The sequence below is a fragment of the Tupaia chinensis genome, unplaced genomic scaffold (assembly GCF_000334495.1).
Source record: "Tupaia chinensis unplaced genomic scaffold, TupChi_1.0 Scaffold000274_1, whole genome shotgun sequence".
NCBI lineage: Eukaryota > Metazoa > Chordata > Mammalia > Scandentia > Tupaiidae > Tupaia > Tupaia belangeri.
This window is the reverse complement of record NW_006159756.1, coordinates 3,100,022-3,108,920: the sequence shown is the minus strand read 5'-3', so window position 1 is coordinate 3,108,920 and position 8,899 is coordinate 3,100,022. Positions and strand designations below refer to the sequence as shown.

Genomic DNA, 8,899 nt, shown 5'->3' with positions numbered 1-8,899 from the left:
GGCAAGACCAGCAGGCGTAGAGCGCCCCCGACATAGTACGCACCTCCCCCAGCAATGGCTCGGCAGGGACAATGAGCAAGGCTGGGGACCACCGGGGGGCCAACTGTGCCTCCTCAGCCAGCTGGTGATGGTGCCCAGAGGAGCCTGGCCAGCCTGGCAGTGCTAATCTGGCAGCAAACACGGGCCCCTTCATGAAGGGACCACACCCTTAGAGGAAAACCCCGCATCACAGGGGCTGGCTGGGTCACCACGGACTGTTTCTTCTTTTGTCAAGTCTCTGTCATCTTAACAGCACTCTGTTCCCAAACCGAGATGCCTGTAAGGAGCTTTCAGGAACCCTAAGTCAGGGAGGATGGATGGCCTCCTCCTGGGGATGCCTCCTCTCATCTTCCTGGGCACCCACCTCAGTGTACTACCTGGGGGTCTCCTGTGTGCTCCGAGCTGCTGTGGCCCCCATCCCTTATAAAAAAAGCACTCTTCACATTTCTGTCCTGGACCTTCTCTCTCCCCGCAGGTACTCTGGTAGTACCATCTGTTGTCAGGAGTCCAGCTCTCCTAGCTCTGTAATCAATTACTGAAACTGTTGCTTGTTTGGCTTAGAAGGCATGTGCACTTGCCAGGGACAGAGAGAACAAGTGAGAGATCACCCCATGGGGGAATGGCCACGCCGCAACCCCTTCCTCCATTCTCCTCTCAACATTTCGGGCGTGTGCACACATGCGCCCAGCTTGTTTTTCAAGCCACTGGGTGTGGGGCTCAAACCACTTAGTCATCCATGTGGGACCCAGTCACCTTAACCTCCACACCATCCTGGAATGGCCTCCTGAGATGCTTTTTTAAGGTTCAGAGCCATACTTTGAACTGTCTCCCCCTTGGTATCTAACCAACATGTAATACTGTGTCCAGTTCCAACCCCGTCAACTTCCACATAAGCTGCTGCTCATTCAGACGCCCTCGTTTTCCTGATCTTCGAGGTATAAGCTTGACCCCGGCTCCAGGACAGCTTCAAGTCTAAGTAATTGACCTCTTCAATGCTGGTCATTCCAGTGCTGTCTCTCTAATCTCCAAAGCCCTACAACTTCTTGTCTGGATTATGAAACTCGCCTCCATCCTGCCCCCTACCACCACCCTACAAAGGAACAGGACTGAAGAGGAGTCCACACACTTCCTTTTCGCAATGCCGCCCACCCTGGCTTCCAATCAGCGTCTGACACTGCCCTCGCCTCCCCAGTCTGAGCACTCGGCAGATGGGATGGTATCTCTTCCCAGCCATCCACAACTGCGTGCATTTGCGGGCACTGCTGCCTCTACCAGGAACTGTTGGAATCTTCTCCACCTATTCCCACCAGTCCAAATCAACGCACCCTCCTAGGTCCAGCTCACGTTACCGGCCTGATGAAACGTTCTCTTTCAAATAGAAAGAGGTGATTTCTTCACTGAAGCCTTAAGAGACTATTCGTCTCTGACTGCTCAAACATTAGATGTACGTGTGGGACCCCACACGTGTCTTAGCCATACTAGTTGTATTTCTTGAGGGCAGTGACAGTATCTCATGCATGCCTGTGCCTTCAGCATCCAGAATGCTGTCCTGCGCCCAGGAAGTACTGAGTATCTGCCCCTTCAGCTGATGTTAGTAAGTGTTCTCTTCTTAGGGGTTAGTATCCCATCAGCATCATGCAACTCTACGGACTAGAGTTGGGACAGAAAGGCCTTCATGGGGAATGAGTATTTCTTCTTGATTAGGGATCATCAAGAAGAGTATTGGGGCCACAACTGAGTTGACAAGATCCTCCTGGGTAGCACTTTTGGCTTTATCTTTAAGCACCCAGGACTTCAATATATGTTTAGTTTGCTGAGTTGGTTTTAATATTTTTTTTAATTCTATTTTTTGTCCTTTTCTTTTTTGCTATAGGGTGCATGCGCTCGCCAGACAGAGAGAAATAGAAAGACAGAAAGTGAGAAATCACCCACCAGGAGGGATGGCCACACTGCAATCCCTTCTCCTCCTTTCTCCTCTTGAGATCTTGGGCACGCATGCACACGCGCCTGGCGTGAGTTTAAGCCAGTCCAGGACTCGAATCGGGGTTGGCTACGTGGGAGTCCAGCGACATAGTCATTACGCTAACTGATGGTCCCAAAAATAATTATTTATTTTTAATTAATATTTTTAAATTTTGATATAGGCCACATGTACTCACCAGAGACAGACAAAGAGACAGTGAGAAAGCAATCTGCCAGGTCTGGGACTTGAAATACAGTCAGTTATGTGGGAATACAGTGCCTTAACCACCACACCACCAGCTGGCAAGCTCAGTTGGTTTTTAAAGCTAAAGCTCCTTGGCATTTACTGGGCTTATCTCTAGATGAGCTGACCCTTGGCAAGATCAAACTTTTTAGAAGTTCTTTTTTTTTTTTTTTAAAGAATTATTTCATTTAACTTTATTTATTTATTTTTTAACTTGACTAGAGAAGGACAGAATGAGAGAAAGGGTTAGGTTAGAGAAAGTGAGAAAGCAAGACACCAGGTCTGGGGCGCCAGCCTGGCAGTGCTAATCTGGCAGCAAACACGGGCCCCTTCATGAAGGGACCACACCCTTAGAGGAAAACCCCGCATCACAGGGGCTGGCTGGGTCACCACGGACTGTTTCTTCTTTTGTCAAGTCTCTGTCATCTTAACAGCACTCTGTTCCCAAACCGAGATGCCTGTAAGGAGCTTTCAGGAACCCTAAGTCAGGGAGGATGGATGGCCTCCTCCTGGGGATGCCTCCTCTCATCTTCCTGGGCACCCACCTCAGTGTACTACCTGGGGGTCTCCTGTGTGCTCCGAGCTGCTGTGGCCCCCATCCCTTATAAAAAAAGCACTCTTCACATTTCTGTCCTGGACCTTCTCTCTCCCCGCAGGTACTCTGGTAGTACCATCTGTTGTCAGGAGTCCAGCTCTCCTAGCTCTGTAATCAATTACTGAAACTGTTGCTTGTTTGGCTTAGAAGGCATGTGCACTTGCCAGGGACAGAGAGAACAAGTGAGAGATCACCCCATGGGGGAATGGCCACGCCGCAACCCCTTCCTCCATTCTCCTCTCAACATTTCGGGCGTGTGCACACATGCGCCCAGCTTGTTTTTCAAGCCACTGGGTGTGGGGCTCAAACCACTTAGTCATCCATGTGGGACCCAGTCACCTTAACCTCCACACCATCCTGGAATGGCCTCCTGAGATGCTTTTTTAAGGTTCAGAGCCATACTTTGAACTGTCTCCCCCTTGGTATCTAACCAACATGTAATACTGTGTCCAGTTCCAACCCCGTCAACTTCCACATAAGCTGCTGCTCATTCAGACGCCCTCGTTTTCCTGATCTTCGAGGTATAAGCTTGACCCCGGCTCCAGGACAGCTTCAAGTCTAAGTAATTGACCTCTTCAATGCTGGTCATTCCAGTGCTGTCTCTCTAATCTCCAAAGCCCTACAACTTCTTGTCTGGATTATGAAACTCGCCTCCATCCTGCCCCCTACCACCACCCTACAAAGGAACAGGACTGAAGAGGAGTCCACACACTTCCTTTTCGCAATGCCGCCCACCCTGGCTTCCAATCAGCGTCTGACACTGCCCTCGCCTCCCCAGTCTGAGCACTCGGCAGATGGGATGGTATCTCTTCCCAGCCATCCACAACTGCGTGCATTTGCGGGCACTGCTGCCTCTACCAGGAACTGTTGGAATCTTCTCCACCTATTCCCACCAGTCCAAATCAACGCACCCTCCTAGGTCCAGCTCACGTTACCGGCCTGATGAAACGTTCTCTTTCAAATAGAAAGAGGTGATTTCTTCACTGAAGCCTTAAGAGACTATTCGTCTCTGACTGCTCAAACATTAGATGTACGTGTGGGACCCCACACGTGTCTTAGCCATACTAGTTGTATTTCTTGAGGGCAGTGACAGTATCTCATGCATGCCTGTGCCTTCAGCATCCAGAATGCTGTCCTGCGCCCAGGAAGTACTGAGTATCTGCCCCTTCAGCTGATGTTAGTAAGTGTTCTCTTCTTAGGGGTTAGTATCCCATCAGCATCATGCAACTCTACGGACTAGAGTTGGGACAGAAAGGCCTTCATGGGGAATGAGTATTTCTTCTTGATTAGGGATCATCAAGAAGAGTATTGGGGCCACAACTGAGTTGACAAGATCCTCCTGGGTAGCACTTTTGGCTTTATCTTTAAGCACCCAGGACTTCAATATATGTTTAGTTTGCTGAGTTGGTTTTAATATTTTTTTTAATTCTATTTTTTGTCCTTTTCTTTTTTGCTATAGGGTGCATGCGCTCGCCAGACAGAGAGAAATAGAAAGACAGAAAGTGAGAAATCACCCACCAGGGGGGATGGCCACACTGCAATCCCTTCTCCTCCTTTCTCCTCTTGAGATCTTGGGCACGCATGCACACGCGCCTGGCGTGAGTTTAAGCCAGTCCAGGACTCGAATCGGGGTTGGCTACGTGGGAGTCCAGCGACATAGTCATTACGCTAACTGATGGTCCCAAAAATAATTATTTATTTTTAATTAATATTTTTAAATTTTGATATAGGCCACATGTACTCACCAGAGACAGACAAAGAGACAGTGAGAAAGCAATCTGCCAGGTCTGGGACTTGAAATACAGTCAGTTATGTGGGAATACAGTGCCTTAACCACCACACCACCAGCTGGCAAGCTCAGTTGGTTTTTAAAGCTAAAGCTCCTTGGCATTTACTGGGCTTATCTCTAGATGAGCTGACCCTTGGCAAGATCAAACTTTTTAGAAGTTCTTTTTTTTTTTTTTTAAAGAATTATTTCATTTAACTTTATTTATTTATTTTTTAACTTGACTAGAGAAGGACAGAATGAGAGAAAGGGTTAGGTTAGAGAAAGTGAGAAAGCAAGACACCAGGTCTGGGGCTTGAACCTCAGTCTCCCATGTGGGAGTCCAGTGCTCTTAGTCACCACACCACCTGCTGGCCCCTAAAAGTCCTTACTTGGAAACGTAGTCTGTTGCTGACTGTGTTGACCGGACATGCACTTGAACAAGGGTAGGTAATTACTGCTTGAGTTTTGGGTATGGGATTTCAAATGCCTCCGTTCACATGGGTTCCTAAAAAGACTGAGGTTGGGCCAGGGCTTGGAGAGGCTGTGACACAGCAGGACAGAAGGGATCAACTGCCTTGTGCCTTGCTAGGAGTGCAGGTCATTCTGGAGAAAGCTCAGAGAAATGAGCTGCCAAAACATGGACAAGTGAGAAATCTTCGGAAAGTTCTCTAAATGGAAAGGCCAAAGGAACAGCAAAAAGCCAACTAAATGGTTGTCGGAAAAGTCACGACACATTTCCACATAGAAAACCTGAAAAATACATCATAGCTTTTCAGATGACCCCAAATTTTGCTGCTAAAAGTGAAAAGTTAGTAGAAAGGAAGGTTTAAAAAACCCATACCAGGGGGCCAGCAGGTGGCATGGTAGTTAAGGCGCTGGACTCCCATGTGGCCAACTGCAGCTCGAGTTCCAGACCTGGAGGCTTGCTTTCTCACTTTCTCTCTTTCTCTGGTGAGCATATGTGCCCTATAGCAAATTTAAAATAATAAGTAAAATTAAATAATTCTTAATAAAACAAAACAAAACCCACACCAGGACTTGTTCTGTGGAATTAGCTCACCAGTCTGACCACTTGGCCCAGTTCCACCCAATGGGCCTGGTTCGCATGCTGGCCTCAGGGCCAACCAAAGCCATGGGCAGGGAGGGGTGCAGTATGGCTTCGGGCAGCGGGCACTGCTGAGTCTGTGTCTTTGCCTTGAAGCAAGATGAGCAGCTGCTTCTGGCTTTTCAAAGTTATTTTCTAATGCCCATATTCTCATCTGAGACCGCTAACACCATCCACTAATTCCTTTAAGCCCTTTAAAATTATTATTATTATTATTTAATTTTACTTATTTTTATCTTTTAAAATTTGATCAGAGAGAGACAGAGAAAGAGAGAGACTGAGAGAGCAAGCCGCCAGGTCCAGGACCTGAACCATGGCCGGCCATGTGGGAGACCAGAGTCTCAACAAACGCACCATTTTCCGGGTCCCCCCCTTTAGGCCTTTTTACAGAGCTGGATGTAAATATCACTAGGTAAACCTCCCTGCCACCCCTCAGCCGGCCAGGACAAATGAATGCTCTCCTGTGGGTAAATTTTTAAATTATTTTAATTTTGCCAGAGGGTGTGTGTGCTTGATCATGTCATAATCCCTCTCCATTAATTCAGGGATTTCAGGCATCCACGCATACGTGCCCAGGGTGTTTCTCAAGCCACCGAAGTCTGGGACTTCACCGCACAGTCGACTGTGGGATCCAGCCACCTTCACCACCACCCCAAGAGCTGTTTATAGATGTTTAAAGGGTCATTATCAAAAACGAGGAAATGGCAAAGCTAACAAAACGTTACAGTCTTGGCGTTTAGCAACTTCTACCTCTTCCAGAGGCCTCAGGGCTCTGTTTGGTTTGCCCTGTCTACTGTGTCTCCTTTCCTCTACCTTTTTAATTTTTTTAAGAGTTTTTTTTTTTTGCCTCATGGTGCATGTACTCACTGGGGAGAGACAGAGACAGAGACAGTAAGAGTGAAAGTGAGAAATCACCCCCCTGGGAGATGGCCACACCACGATCCCTCCTCCCCCATTCTCCTCCTGGGATTTTGGGCACACACACGCACCCAGTGTGATTTTCAAGCCCACCTGGTCTGGGACTGGAACCACAGTCGGCCCTGTGGGAGTTCAGTGACACAATCGCTATGCCATCTGCTTGCCTCTCTCCATTCCTTTTTTACATGTGTTTTTACACCTGAGGATGGTTTCTTTCTTTCTTTCTTTCTTTCTTTCTTTCTTTCTTTCTTTCTTTCTTTTTTTGGAGAGGTTTTTGCTATAGGGCTCATGCGATCACAAGACAGAGGCAGAGAGACAGAAAGCGAGAAATCACCTCCCAGGGGGGATGGCCACATCGCAGTCCCTTCTCCTCTGTTCTCCTCTCAGGATCTTGGGCATGCACACATTCGCACCTGGTGTGAGTTTAAGCCACCAGGCCTGGGACTCGAACCGCAGTCGACTACATGAGAGTATAGCGACATAGCCATTACGCTAACTGCTGGTCCCAGGATGGGGCTTTTCCAAACCCAAACACCCCCTGTCAGCTTTGCCTCTGGAGAGGCCAGCAGATCCTTCCTTGTCTGCTCTCTCCCCAGCTCTCAAGTCTGATACTGATAGGCCTGAAGGAGCCACCAAGACAGTCAGCTATCACATGACAACACCGGCAACGAGCCTTCTGTGCCGGGATTGAGCAGCATGTCACTGGCCCTAGCTAGCCCTGTGGGCAAGAAGACCTGCCTCGACTCCTGAGGCATGGGGACTGGAGCCAGCTCTCCAACCTCCCTGGGCCTTAGGGTCCTGATCTGGAAAGCAGCAGGTCCCGACCTCACAGGTGTGTCCACGGCTTGGCAGAACCCCGGCGTGCTGTAAAAGCTCGAGACAGACAGTGTCACTAACAGTTCAGGGGTGTTGCCTCCCATGATGAGGGCAGACTGACCTCGCTGACAAAAGCAAGCAAGGAAACGGGCTTCTATCACCCAATTATGGGGACATTTACCTACACGCAAATGAACAAATGAGTTACAGAAACGAATTTCCAGAGAATTACCTTCTGATTTAGAGATAAATGTGAGTTAAAAACCAGATGAAAAAGAAGTGTAGTAACAGGAGTTGGGGAACAAACCAGGGCTCTGTCTGCTCGAGTTTCAGGATAACCAACAGGGCAAAGATCGGGAAAGGCTGAGATCTTTCGCTTGTGCTGAGAAGGTGCAGGGTGCGGCCAGGGGCGTGAGAGACAAGAACAGGGCCGGGGATCAGCAAGCGTGAGTCAGGCTCTAGCTCTATCACCAGGAGCGAATACGGCGCTGGCGGAGTCATTTCACCTCCGCTTACCCTCAGGTTCCTTACCTGAAAAATGAGGGCTGTTTGGGGCTAAAAACCAATGTGAAAGAGTCTTTCATAAACGATAAAGAACTACACGCGTGTAATTTTCAGTGAGCATGCTCACCCTGAGTCCAGCTCAAGTCCTTTGGGACACTCTACAGATGAGACCCGCTGACCTGCTGGGGGGAGGGGAGAATGTGTGCAGGTGAACCCACTGCCCACGAGGGGTGTGAGTTTAGGCTTGGATCTTTGGCATCTTTTATACCAGTTCAGCACCCAGAGGTGTTGCTGGGCTCAACAAAGGATATATAATGGGGAAAGACAACTTCCAAAAGGCTCAAGCGTGAGAATTTATCAAAGTAAAATTCAGAGAGTCCACAGAGCGGGTCGACTGCCCAAGGCAGACGGGAAAACACAATGGACGCAGGCACACCACAGCCCCCGGGGAACTCTGGGCTGGCTTGCGCAACTCTGTTGGATCTGTCAATGTTGACTTGTCCTTACTCATTTACTGGGTCTTGGGAAAATGGGAGCAGTGAATGCCTACATATTCCCCGCGAGGGCTCTGGGGGGGGATAACCTCTGCGGCCCATCAGCACTTCATGTCTCCAAGGCTGGAGTCTGTGCAGCTGCTGCAGCTGACGGTGCAGAGAAGAGGATGTGGTTTTCTTTGCGAGTTCAAGGTGGCAGTCTCCCTGAGTAAACTGATTACGCTTGCAAAGTCAAAAAATCAAGTGTTTGTAACACTCCGGAAAAAAGACAAACCTTACTTTTCCTTCCTGCATGGCAGACAGGGAGGTGAGAGGCAGATCGGGCATGGGCAGCCCCGGGATGTCTGCTATCCAAAACAAACCCTGGCGGGCTGCCTGCCCAGGGCTCTGGCCATGCCTGGTCTGACACTGGCTGGGGACGAACAGCCATAAACTCTGCTTTTCAGAGAAAAAA

At 48.9% G+C, this 8,899-nt stretch overlaps 1 protein-coding gene across 1 annotated transcript in view; it reads right to left on the bottom strand.

Annotated features, from left to right (window-relative positions):
- SIK3 (SIK family kinase 3) overlaps positions 1 to 8,899 on the bottom strand; it is a 127,042-nt gene that overhangs the window by 4,016 nt on the left and 114,127 nt on the right. The gene's annotated exons all lie outside the window — the stretch shown is intronic.